This window comes from Schistocerca piceifrons, chromosome X (genome assembly GCF_021461385.2).
Source record: "Schistocerca piceifrons isolate TAMUIC-IGC-003096 chromosome X, iqSchPice1.1, whole genome shotgun sequence".
In the NCBI taxonomy this organism is placed as follows: domain Eukaryota; kingdom Metazoa; phylum Arthropoda; class Insecta; order Orthoptera; family Acrididae; genus Schistocerca; species Schistocerca piceifrons.
In genome coordinates, this window is record NC_060149.1 from 592,821,520 (window position 1) to 592,835,586 (window position 14,067).

Sequence of the window (14,067 nt, forward strand, 5' to 3'; positions counted from 1 at the left end):
CAGACGCTTCCAGTGACCCCTCCTTCTACTCTGTAGATGAATATCGTAACAGAGACTGATAGACCAGCTTAGGTAAAAATTCTGCTATATTTCAGTTTTGACAGCACTTGGTTGCAACAGTCAAGATCGGGTATTCTGTGTACGATAAATTTATTAAAAGTACGTAACTGTGTTTTATTCTGTCAGTGTACCAATTCTGTAAATATTAGCAGTTACTGTGATATATTCACGTATTTTGACAATCTCCTGACAAATGATGAGGATAATAACTATTATATTCCACTGTCTTATGTTATACTTTCTGACATGTTATTTGTCATTCGTGATGGCCAGCGGCTATTTCCGTAGCAGTACGAAAATATTTGTTCGCTCCAGTTACTATCCTCTCTGGAAATATCACCTGGAACTACGACCTTTAACTGGAGTCACCGAGTCAGGAACGTCTAGACACACAGTTATTCCGTTACCAGCTTCCAGGTTATCTGTGGTGGTAGCCCGATAACTACCAGAGAACTAGAACTACGAGCCAATAACGATAACTGCCAGAGGAGAATACCGGCTCTGACAGTTATTTCCATAGTCGCTCGAATTCCTTAGTAACTTTCCTTGTACTATCCGTCCAAGCTAAATTAACACGTAAGGCGGTGGCTTAAGGGAACGACCGTACTTGTTAATGCCTGTACTGCAGCTCCTATCAGCCACGGCTCGAACATTAACTTTATTTAATTGTTTATGCTAAAAGTAACGAAGGCCCAAGAAATAGTACACAGTTATTATCAACAGATGGCGCGCAGTCTCAGTTATTCCCATGGTCTATAGAACGCCTCCAAATGTGCAGTACGATCTTCGGTCAACAGATGGCGCGAGGCACTGTTGACACTAAACAGTTATTGAAATAACTGCCAGAATCAGAGGAACGGTTATCGCAGTAACCGTTACTTCTCAGTAACCGGTTATTTCTATCAGTTACGTTATTTTTTGCCACCTCTAGAACAGGGCAATGTGCCAGCCATTTTTAGGATCTAAAGTGGCTACTCTAGTAGGTACTCTGAAAACTTCACCTCTCCACAAAAAGTTGGTGATTTTGGACTAATGGAAACAGTTGGTCAGTATAATAAGCTTCAGCTGACTGTGTGTGTAGTGGAATATTTTGCAGTGAGTTGATGGCGTAGTTTTTTTTTTTATGCCAAGTTACTGTAGTGTCGTTTTCGGTTCGCCGTGTATGTCTTTGTTAGGTATGGAAATGACCCAGAAGATTAATAATTTTCGGTTATGGGGGCTTACGGGCGACACTCCCTTGTCGCTTATAAAGTTCCTGCAGCTTTTCGATCTTTTGGCTGAATTCGTGCGGTGTGCGTTGTGTGGAGAACCTACGAGGCTTACCAAAGCTCCGGCGTCGTGGACCAGGGACGGCTATATGTTGAGATGTCGGAGGGATAACGTATGGCGCTCCACACGTCAAGGTTCCTGGTTCGAGAAATCTAGGTTGGGCATGCGTGAGATTGTGTTGATGAGTTATCATTTTTTTTAACAATTCTACAGTTTCTGTGCGCCTGAGGTGGGTGTGAGTGAGCGAACGGTGCTTGACTGGTATTCTTTTTGTCGCAATGTTTGTTCTGAATATATTAAATACAGGGGTAAATGGGGTGGGCCTGGGCTACTTGTAAAGATTGACGAGTTGCAGATTTGGGAGGAGAAACTATGGGAGGGGTAAGCGTGTGGTTGGTTTATGGGTGTAGGGGGCTGGGTCTTCAGAATGTGTTTTTAGGGTCGTAGAGCATAGTACAAAAAAGGGAATTAGTGGGTTTGATTCAGGAATATGTAGAAGAGGGTAATACTGTAGTGTCAGAGTTTTTTTTTTTTTTTTTTTTTTTTTTTTTTTTTTTTTTTTTTTTTTCAGGTTGGATCAGGAGTGGTACCAGCATTTAGTAGTTAACCACAGTGTCGAGTTTAAGAATTATGAGAGTGGGGCCTGCACTAATACTATAGAGGTTTTGGGGGGGCTGTTAAATCTGTTATTGGGAGGGTGAAGAGGCACTCTTATAACCTTCAGGCTCATTTAGATGAGTACTGTTGGTGGAAGAGCATTCCTGAGGGCTATTGTAGTTTTAGGGTTTTCTTAAGGGTTGTCGTGGGTTTTTGATTTTGTTGTGGAGGATTTGTTTTGTTGTTTTTTTAGTTGTAGTGTGTGATTCTGCTTTTTAGTTTTTGGTTATTTGTTTCCAGGTCTTCGATTTTTTGGGAGGGGGGGGGGGGGGAGAGATGGGCGATGGGGGGTTGGGGAATTTTATTTGGTTGTGGTTTATTCTGTTGGTGTGTTTGTGTGTATAGTCGTGTGTGGCTGTGTGATTGTGATGTTTGACCTAGAGGACAGCACTGGAGCTTTCATGTGGTGAGTTGTTTGGTTTTTGTTTATTTTTTCTCTATTTTTTGTCTGGTTGGTTGTGTGTGTGTGTGTGTGTGTGTGTGTGTGTGTGTGTGTGTGTGTGTGTGTGTGTGTGTGTGTGTGTGTGTGTGTGTGTGTGTGTGTGTGTGTGTGTGTGGGGGGGGGGGGGGGTCTGGTGGTTTGTTGTTATTTGTGATTTGGTACTGAGAGATGCTGTTGATCTTTATAAATGAAGGGAAGTATTCAGTTTCAATGTGTGGTTGTAGCTGTGGGTGGTTTGGTATCGGTAGTTTTGTAGCGGTGGTTTCTGTTGCTCTATATAGGTCAAGGGATCTGTTCGATTCCAGTGGATATTGTTTAGTTGATTTTGGGAAGGTTGTGGTCGTTTTATCATTTTTGTCGTTTGGTTTAGTGGCGTGTGTTCATTTTTAGTTTGTCCACACTCAAAAAGCCTCGGTTTCCCTTTCTTGTCGGGTCGACAGAAGCGTCCGATCCCACGCGGCGGCTTTGACCTGTGACGTAAGGGCGTTGTTTGTGACGTCATGACGGCGCGGAGTTTGGTTTGTGAGTGTGGCGTGTTTGTAGATGTCGTAGTGTTGTGGTTTGTTGTGCTGTCTGGTGGTATGTTCAGGGTTTTCGTTTGTGTGGTGTAGTGGGCTCAGTTTGCTTTTGCTCATTATCCAGAATTGTCAGAGTGTCGGCTGTGTTTGTAGTGGAGTTCGTTTCAGTGAGTTAACGATTTTGTGTGAAGCTTAATTTAGTGTTGTTCGCTGTACATCGTGTGGTAATTTTAGTAAAATTAATCGGTTGTTGTTTTTGTTCAGGAATGGATGACGGATAAAATTAGATGTAACTGACGAAACCGGGAATTACTAAATCCGAAATTAGAACGTCTTGTAACAGGGCAATATCAGTCGCGGATTCGTACAAAAATTCCTTAAGGGCCGATAATTGCAAACCAGACGTAATTTTATTTATGTTTATTGTGGCGACAGAATAAGATTGCGTCATCGCGCTGTCACTATGTTGTTTTGATGAACTAATTCAGTTTCCTGTGGTTCAGGGTTCGGTTAAGCTATAATAGTTTTCTCGGAAGGCTGGACATGGAATAACACTTCAATCAGTTCATTAGTTACTGTCTCGTTTTTTTTCTACTTCCGATGTTTTCTCTTGAGCCGCAAGCAGGCTCATTTCCTGGTAAACTTTCTGATTTTTCTTCCAGTGATTCGTGTAGGACCGTGTCGGACCGAACATTCTTTGGCCTTGGATCGTCCTTACCGAATTTTCCCTTCCCATGGTTACGAGCTACTTTCTCATTTGGTTGCGTCAGTAGTTTACTTCGCAGCTTATCTGGAGCAGCAGCAGCAGACACTTTCGCAATTTCTGTTTCCGGCGCCTGCCCTGAGGTGTTGACCGTGATTTCAGTTTGGCCACCACTGCCTCGTTTGTTATTAATGTCACTTACTTCCTGATCGAGGGAAACAAATGGAGACTGCAGTTTTGCAGCCTGTCCCTGAATTTGTTTATTAACAGATAGCTGCTGATCTTTGCAATCGGTTACTGCACCTGTTGTTTCTTGCAAATTAATACTGATTACACTCCCTTAATTTTCTGGCACCGTATGTGTATTATCTTTCTGTTCATCAGTTTCCACTCGCATTTTGCCTTCCGGTTCCTCTGCCTCCTCATCGCACTGTTTTTTCTTTCGAAGTGAGAGAGTTGGGCAGGACAGCTCGTCCTCTGAACAACTATCAGTTGTGGACCGGAGGTCGTTTTTTTTCCGGTTGCATTTCGGTTCACGAGTAGTGCTAACAGGGTTTCCCTTTGTTGTTAACAGGGGGAATTGACTTATCGTGATAAGAGACATCAGCTTGGCCCGCTGCGTTAACCTTCTCAACCAGTTGATCCGGGCTATTGTTTGGTAACTGATCATTTAAGGTAAGCTCTGACGCTGTATCAAATTACTTTTAAGAACAAAAGCTCGCCGTGAACATTCCTGTATAAAGTGGCCGGTTTCGTTACGTATATGACATGTAGCTTCCTGACCTGTATAAACAATTTGTGCCTTATACCCACAAACAGTTATGTGAGACCGAATATTCGTCTTAACGTCCACCTCTACACAGCGGACCCCGTTGAAACACTGCAGTTTAAAGCGAGGCGACCATCTTTCACTTGCAATTGATTTAACGTCCCCGTTGTTCGAAAGAGCTTCCTTAATCTTATTTTCAGTTTCAGTGGGAAGATTCAAGACACTAACGGTTTTGTAATGAATTTCCGATTTATAGATGGAAACCTTACTTTTATAACCATTTCTATGCACAATATCTACTTCATAGCCCCACTTTCGTAACACTTTACCAACAGTCTCAGCACTGCTTAACTTGACAAAAACACTATTTTTCCTGATCCAGTTGCCAGGTATGGACGGTTTCAGAATTGAGACCAATTACCTGTGTAATCCAGTCAATTTCCAGGGATGTCGGCTGCACAGGACGGGATTCCTTGTCAAAAACAAATACCAGAGTATTCTTCCTGAGGTTTGTAGCCATGGTTAATCCAGCGACGCAATTTCAGTTCAACAACCGAAATTACAATTAGCAGCAGCAAGACCAGAAAGAGCGAACAGATCACAAGGAATACGAAGGAACACGGAGATTAACGGACAGACAGCACTCGGCGAAGCACAAGTACACCGATGTAAACAAGGAAGTGCAGCGCAGCAGTTAACAGCGGCCACTCGCTAGTGCGACTGAAACGGAATTACCATCTGAGATACCCGAGCACGACTCACGCCTCGTCATCACAGCTTTACTTCCGCCAGTACCTCGCCTCCTACTTTCCAAGCTTTACAGAAACTCTCTTGCGAACCTTCCAGAACTAGCACTCCTGGAAGAAAGGATATTGCGGAGACATGGCTTAGCCACAGCCTGGGGATGTTTCCAGAATGAGATTTTCACTTTGCAGCGGAGTGTGGGCTGTTATGAAACTTTCCTGGCACATTAAGGTCATGGTCCCGAGTTCGAGTCTCGGTCCGGCACACAGTTTTAATATGCCAGGAAAGTTTCATCCGTTGTATTAAAATGAAATCAACAAAAAGAATTGCTGGAATTTATCAGAAATTATTTATTGGTTTTCCCACTTTTCGAGAGCGTTACTGCTCCCAACTGTGTACTGAATTGATGAATAGCCGCTCCGGTTGCTAAGATTTTCGTTATTTTACTCCTCGACCGGTTTCAGCATTTATATTGAAACCATCTTCCGATTTCAATCTAAAAGGCTGTAATATAACTGTCGTGGAGTAAAATTAAGAACTTTTTAACACTTGAAGCAGTTACACGTCAATACTTAGGAATTATTGGTCGTGGTGCGCAACTGTTTATTTCGGAACCGGGGCTGTTTTTTCGGAACCTGGAAACATCGTCAATTAGGTTTACTACAAATGAATCCAGGTGAACGCTGAAAATTAGTGTGCTTAACAAATCTATACTATATAAAAGCAAGTTGTTGTTTAGTGTTTTTCCTAAAATTCTCGTAAATTCTTGACCGATTTACTGCAAATATTTCCACGATGCTCTACTAGACGTTCAGATGGATATAAGCTATATATTTTTAATATCGAGAGTGGTCCGAAACAGTTTGAAAAGCTTGTAAGGTAGATTGTGCTGAGAAAAAATTGTTCAGAAGAAAATTCGAAATGTTGCTCCAGTTTTTTTTAATATATATCAGTCTACTGACTGGTTTGATGCGGCCCGCCACGAATTCCTTTCCTGTGCTAACCTCTTCATCTCAGAGTAGCACTTACAACCTACGTCCTCAATTATTTGCTTGACGTATTCCAATCTATGTCTTCCTCTACAGTTTTTGCCCTCTACAGCTCCCTCTAGTACCATGGAAGTCATTCCCTCATGTCTTAGCCGATGTCCTATCATCCTGTCCCTTCTCCTTATCAGTGTTTTCCACATATACCTTTCCTCTCCGATTCTGCGTAGAACCTCCTCATTCCTTACCTTATCAGTCCACCTGATTTTCAACATTCGTCTATAGCACCACATCTCAAATGCTTCGATTCTCTTCTGTTCCGGTTTCCCACAGTCCATGTTTCACTATCATACAATGCTGTACTCCAGACGTACATCCTCAGAAATTTCTTCCTCAAATTAAGGCCGGTATTTGATATTAGTAGACTTCTCTTGGCCAGAAATGCCTTTTTTGCCATAGCGAGTCTGCTTTTGATGTCCTCCTTGCTCCGTCCGTCATTGGTTATTTTACTGCCTAGGTAGCAGAATTCCTTAACTTCATTGACTTCGTGACCATCAATCCTGATGTTAAGTTTCTCGCTGTTCTCATTTCTACTACTTCTCATTACCTTCGTCTTTCTCCGATTTACTCTCAAACCATACTGTGTACTCATTAGACTGTTCATTCCGTTCAGCAGATCATTTAATTCTTCTTCACTTTCACTCAGGATAGCAATGTCATCAGCGAATCGTACATTGATATCCTTTCACCTTGTATTTTAATTCCACTCCTGAACCTTTCTTTTATATCCATCATTGCTTCCTCGATGTACAGATTGGAGAGTAGGGGCGAAAGGTTACAGCCTTGTCTTACACCCTTCTTAATACGAGCACTTCGTTCTTGATCGTCCACTCTTTTATTCCCTCTTGGTTGTTGTACATACTGTATATGACCCCTCTCTCCCTATAGCTTACCCCTACTTTTCTCAGAATCTCGAACACCTTGCACCATTTTATATTGTCGAACGCTTTTTCCAGGTCGACAAATCCTGTGAAAGTGTTTTGATTTTTCTTTAGCCTTGCTTCCATTATTAGCCGTAACGTCAGAATTGCCTCTCTCGTCCTTTTACTTTTCCTAAAGCCAAACTGATCGTCACCTAGCGCATTCTCAATTTTCTTTTCCATTCTTCTGTATATTATTCTTGTAAGCAGCTTCGATGCATGAGCTGTTAAGCTGATTGTGCGATAATTCTCGCACTTGTCAGCTCATGCCGTCTTCGGAATTGTGTGGATGATGCTTTTCCGAAAGTCAGATGGTATATCGCCAGACTCCTATATTCTACACACCAACGTGAATAGTCGTTTTGTTGCCACTTCCCCCAATGATTTTAGAAATTCTGATGGAATTTTATCTATCCCTACTGCCTTATTTGACCGTAAGTCCTCCAAAGCTCTTTTAAATTCCGATTCTAATACTGGATCCCCTATCTATTCTAAATCGACCCCTGTTTCTTCTTCTATCACATCAGACAAATCTTCACCCTCGTAGAGGCTTTCAATGTATTCTTTCCACCTATCTGCTCTCTCCTCTGCATTTAACAGCGGAATTCCCGTTGCACTCTTAATGTTACCACCGTTGCTTTTAATGTCACCAAAGGTTGTTTTGACTTTCCTGTATGCTGAGTCTGTCCTTCCGACAATCATATCTTTTTCGATGTCTTCACATTTTTACTGCAGCCATTTCGTCTTAGCTTCCATAAACTTCCTATTTATTTCATTCCTCAGCGACTTGTATTTCTGTATTCCTGATTTTCCCGGAACATGTTTGTACTTCCTCCTTTCATCAATCAACTGAGGTATTTCTTCTGTTACCCATGGTTTCTTCGCAGCTACCTTCTTTGTACCTATGTTTTCCTTCCCAACTTCTGTGATGGCCCTTTCTAGAGATGTCAATTCCTCTTCAACTGTACTGCCTACGGCGCTATTCCCTATTGCTGTATCTACAGCGTTAGAGAACTTCAAACGTATCTCGTCATTCCTTAGTACTTCCGTATCCCACTTCTTGCGTATTGATTCTTCCTGACTGTCTTGAACTTCAGCCTACTCTTCATCACTACTATATTGTGATCTGAGTCTGTATCTGCTCCTGGGTACGCCTTACAATCCAGTATCTGATTTCGGAATCTCTGTCTGACCATGAATGTAATCTAATTGAAATCTTCCCGTATCTCCCGGCCTTTTCCAAGTATACCTCCTCCTCTTGTGATTCTTGAACAGGGTATTCGCTATTACTAGCTGAAACTTGTTACAGAACTCAATTAGTCTTTCTCCTCTTTCATTCCTTGTCCCAAGCCCATATTCTCCTGTAACCTTTTCTTCTACTCCTTCCCCTACAACTGCATTCCAGTCGCCCATGACTATTAGATTTTCGTCCCCCTTTACATACTGCATTACCCTTTCAATATCCTCATACACTTTCTCTATCTGTTCATCTTCAGCTTGCGACGTCGGCATGTATACCTGAACAATCGTTGTCGGTGTTGGTCTGCTGTCGATTCTGATTAGAACAACACGCTCACTGAACTGTTCACAGTAACACACCCTCTGCCCTACCTTCCTATTCATAACGAATCCTACACCTGTTATACCATTTTCTGCTGCTGTTGATATTACCCGATACTCACCTGACCAGAAATCCTTGTCTTCCTTCCACCTCACTTCACTGACCCCTACTATAACTAGATTGAGCCTTTGCATTTCCCTTTTCAGATTTTCTAGTTTCCCTACCACGTTCAAGCTTCTGACATTCCACGCCCCGACTCGTAGAACGTTATCCTTTCGTAGATTATTCAATCTTTTTCTCATGGTAACCTCCCCCTTGGCAGTCCCTCCCGGAGATCCGAATGGGGGACTATTCCGGAATCTTTTGCCAATGGAGAGATCATCATGACACTTCTTCACTTACAGGCCACATGTCCTGTGGATACACGTTACGTGTCTTTAATGCAGTGGTTTCCATTGCCTTCTGCATCCTCATGTCGTTGATCATTGCTGATTCTTCCGCCTTTAGGGGCAATTTCCCACCCCTAGGACAAGAGTGTTCTGAACCTCTATCCGCTCCTCCAGCCTCTTTGAGAAGACCGTTGGCAAAATGAGGCTGACTTCTTATGCCGGAAGTCTTCGGCCACCAATGCTGATTATTTATCAAAATTTAGGCAGTTAATTAGAATTGATATTAGCCAATCAGGCCGTTGCGCGCACAAAGTCAAGCGACCTGCCACAGACGGTGTCGAAAAACGTGTTCGTTTGGTTTCCTAAAACCGAACATGAGAGCTATGCAAAAATTGGACATAGAACGGTAGTAAGGAGCCAAAGACTGCTCGTCTCGTGCACTATGAGAACAATTGACACTACTTTTATCCTGCAGGCGCTTGAATTTGCGCGCACAACGGCCTGATTGGCCACCGTCAGTGCTAATTAACTCGGAAATTGCGGAGCATATCGAATTTTTTCGTAACAATTTTTTAAACAGGAAATATTGTAAGAAAATATCTCAAAGTTCTTGACCAGTTTACTTGAAATTTTTGCACGGTGCTCTAATAAATATTCAAACATGGGCTAAATATTTTTTAAAGAAAAATGTATATGTTTTGTTATATTTACTGCTAGAATGAAAATTACGTGGTGTGAAAATATACCGTTTCGTTTCATTCCTCGCAGTTAACTAAAATAATGGGCATTTAAACCATTAGACAAACTTTCTTCCATACATATTCTTTCTCCTTATATATAATTTTAAACAAAAATTGTACACAACTTTGTACTGTTGTTTTTCTTCCTCGCACTAGATTTTAACGGGAAAGTTATATTTATGGCTTATCGGCTTATCATTAGAATACTACTATGAAATCTGAATCGTCCGTAACTTTGCAGTGATACCCGTTTGCAGGGTAAATTGTGCGAATTACTATAAATGAAGCTACTATCCTCACAGATCCAGGAGCAGGAGTGTCTCTCGTATCGCTTATACCAATAATTCCAACTGATTTATCACTTCATTTTAAGTGACTTCAATTCCCGATCAAAGATTCGTTAGTAATAACAATAAATAAGGTTCGAGAACAGAGAGTGGGGAAGAGGATATCAACAGAAAGGCGGGAGGAAATGGACATAGCGAGGGGGAAGGAGAGGATGGACAGAGAGGTGAGAGGAGGTGAAAAGAGATAAGGGGAACAGGAGATGGACGGACAGAGGGGGAGATAAGGAGATTACGATGTACCACCAATTCTCACACAGATTTAGCATTTGAGAAGCATCGCCAGGTTTGCTATTATTACATTAACGGTGGCCGCCTTCAAAGCAGGACGGCATACGCCTGCATTCGTTCCTCCCACTGCTTGCAACATTTGTGCCTGTCGTTTTCCGACAGATTTGCCGTCCGCCCGAGATCAAGAACACCCTTGCTGGTTGGGGTCTTCAACGCCCACAACCTGCTTTGGGGATCTCCGTGTCCTTGTCTGAGAGGCTCCCTATTGAGTGACCTCTTCCACCAAGCGCATCTTGTGTGCCTTAACACTGGGGAACCTACATTTTTGTCTGACTCCACGTCAACCTACTCTCATTTGGACCTTTCGGTCGGTACTGTTCGGCTAGCACTGCACTTTGAATGGTTCACTCTTGCTGATACACACTCGAGTGACCATTTTCCATGTGTCCTTCAATTACGGCCACAACTGCCATCTATGCGCCCAAGACGCTGGATGTTTTCGCAAGCCGATTGGAGACTTTTCTCCTCTCTAGCAACATTTGATGACCGTCAATTTCCAGCATCGACAATCAGGTCACTCATGTTACAGAAGTTATTCTTACAGCCGTCGAACGCTAAATACCTCGAACCTCACTGGCAATTACTGAGTCATTTCATGCATGCACTAATAATATTTATTTCTCATGACCGCTGAAACCCGTATCTTCATGTTGATAAGCATGTTATACACTGAAGCGCCAAAAAAACGGGTATATGCATTCGTATACAAATACAGATACATGTAAACCACTGCGGTCAGCAAGGCCTGTATAAGACAAGAAGTGTCGTGCAGTTGCCAGATCGGTTGCTGCTGCTACAATGGCAGATTATCAAGCTTTAAGTGAGTTTGAACGTGGTGGTATGGTGAGCGCACAAGCCATGGGACACAGCATCTCCGAGGTAGCGATGAAGTAGGGATTTTCCCATACTATCATTTCACGAGCGTACCGTGAATATCAGGAGTCCGGCAAAACATCAAGTCTCAGACATCACTGGGGTTGCCATCGAATATGTAATAAAAAAAATGGGATTTCCTATTTTTAAAAAACGCAGTTGATGTCCGTTTGACCTATGGCAGCGCCATCTAGCGGGCCAACGATAGTGCCATCTGGTTTCCCTCGTTCAAGCTAGACGAGTTTCGTTCTTTGTACTTTTTTCGTTTGATGCTTATTTCGTGAGATATTTGGCCCGGTCATTATCAATGGACTACCCTGTATACAGGGTGATCCCGTGGTGATACAAACTATCAGGGATGGTGGAGAAGGATAAATGTATCAATCTGAGGTCAGGACCCTTCGTTAGGAATCGAACGAGTCGACAGATACAAGCGAAAACCACTCTAATACCTCTAACTGTGGAAAACATGTACCGGTACTGTTGTTCCTAAAATTGTAGGGTAGGCAACTTTAGAGGTGTAGTATGGACCAAAACAAGGAAAAAACTCTAGTAAACATGAGCTCTAAAATGCATACCTTAAGAGCTATGAGCATTTGTGCAATAGAGATGTTTCACACTAGCGAACATGAAAATTTAACTTTTAGATTTGTGTTTATTAGCGTTTGCCAAATTGTTTTTCTTGTTTTATCATAGACAATCTCACCATATCTTCCAGTGTTTAAAACAGAAATGTCCTGACAATAGTGTCTTATATCTTTCTGAAGTTCACAAACACAGCGACATAGTGCAAGTATCATGCTATTCTGCCGTGATTACGAGATTAGACCCTTTTCTAGCCTGATAAGTAGTACTTTGGTGAGAATTTGCTATGTATTCCATGTTTCTCTGTACCTATTGGCATTAGTATTACCTCCATTCTCATATAAAAGATGAATTAATGCGCACTTCCAATCCTCTGGGACTTCTTCTGTTAACCATATATTCTGCATTATTCATTTAACTTCTGCAATAAGTCTCAGTGCTGTGTCGGTTCCATCTTAGCCTGCTGCTTTGCTGTTTTTCCATGTTTTTAATAATTTCTGCAAGTTTTGTATTATGTCGTGTCTTCGATTTTGATAATTTCACTTTAAGAGTTGAAGTGAGAAGTCTCACTTTCGGTTCATTGCAGTTAAATATTTTCTCTAAATATTTAGTTAATAATTCAGGTTTCTTTCTTGGGTATTGTTGTATTTCCATTTTATTTTCAACAACGAAGACTTGGGAGTATATTTTTGTTATATTTAAGCACTTTGTAGAAGCCTTGGGTCCTGTTTTTTGAAAACCATTTTAAGTTTGATGGAGTTGGTTTTATATTGTCTTAACAATAAACTGATTTTGAGAGGGATGAACTTTATCTTGACAAATGTTAACTAGTGGTCTGTTTAGATATTTATTCCTTCCTTAACCACACATTCATTATTCCCTTCTGGTTTTTGCTAATGAAACTACAGGGTCTATTTGGAATTGTCTAAAGAATTTATTGGCGACATCCAGGTCTTCTTTGTGAGTGGTAATCTCTTGAAATTTATGGATGTTAGTTTGTTGGAACGACTGACACAATCCTTGAAGTCTTTCACAATTTTTATTTGTTCTCTTTTATGCTGGAAAGTCTCGGACGATTTTGTGAAAACATTATTTCCAAGGTTTGGCATTGAAGTATCACACTGTAAAATTTCGATATCATTACCTGGAATTTTCCAGGCTTCCGATTATAGTAGTTCTCAGAACTACTTTCTTTCGGTTGCTTTTTTTTCTATCGACATTGACTGATGCATGGGCATTAATTAGTGAATATGTTTTGCTTGCACATCTTATCATCAGCAGAGAAATTCTTTCAGAGGGAGATGTAAATTCCTTCACAAAGTCAGTGATTCTCTTGTTCGCAAGGAAAGCGTTCCCAAGTTTGTCATTATGCATTTACAGCACTCCATCTGCAGGCCACAAGTGGCCCATCGAGACCATCCGACCGCCGTGTCATCCTCGGTTGAGGATGCGGATAGGAGGGGCGTGTGGTCAGCACACCGCTCTCCCGGTCGTTATGATTGTTTTCTTTGACCGGAGCCGCTACTATTCGGTCGAGTAGCTCCTCAATTGGCATCACGAGGCTGAGTGCACCCCGAAATATGGCAACAGCGCATGGCCACGCCCGACAGCGCTTAACTTCGGTGATCTCACGGGAACCGGTGTATCCACTGCGGCAAGGCCGTTGCCCATGCATTTACAGGGCCTCTCTTTAAAAAACCTGCAATTATTGAACTCCAATACATGTTCATCTTCGAATCTTGTTCCTCATAAAGCCAAAATTATTATGTTCTGTTCATAAGGGATTTTAGTAAGCTGTTTAAATTTTCCTGGTTGTAAAATTGTGTTGATATTAATTTAGGTTTCGATCGTATATTAGAATTCTCATTTCCAAAACGCTCAGACTTTTTCTTACCCCTGTACGTTGGTAATGGCCCTCCTGGATCCAATGGCCCAATTACATTCTTTAGAGCAATGACTGATTACATGGGTCTGCAAAAAAAGTTATTTTTCCAGCTGCGTGGGATATTTTTGCCGAATTATAAGTTTTAAAGGCCGGAGATTCCAAAAATGACTTCCATAACGTCCCATCACTTATTATTTACGATGCACTAAAGATATTATGTTTATATTACAACTAATCAAACAATTGTTTCTGATTTATATACAATTTTAGG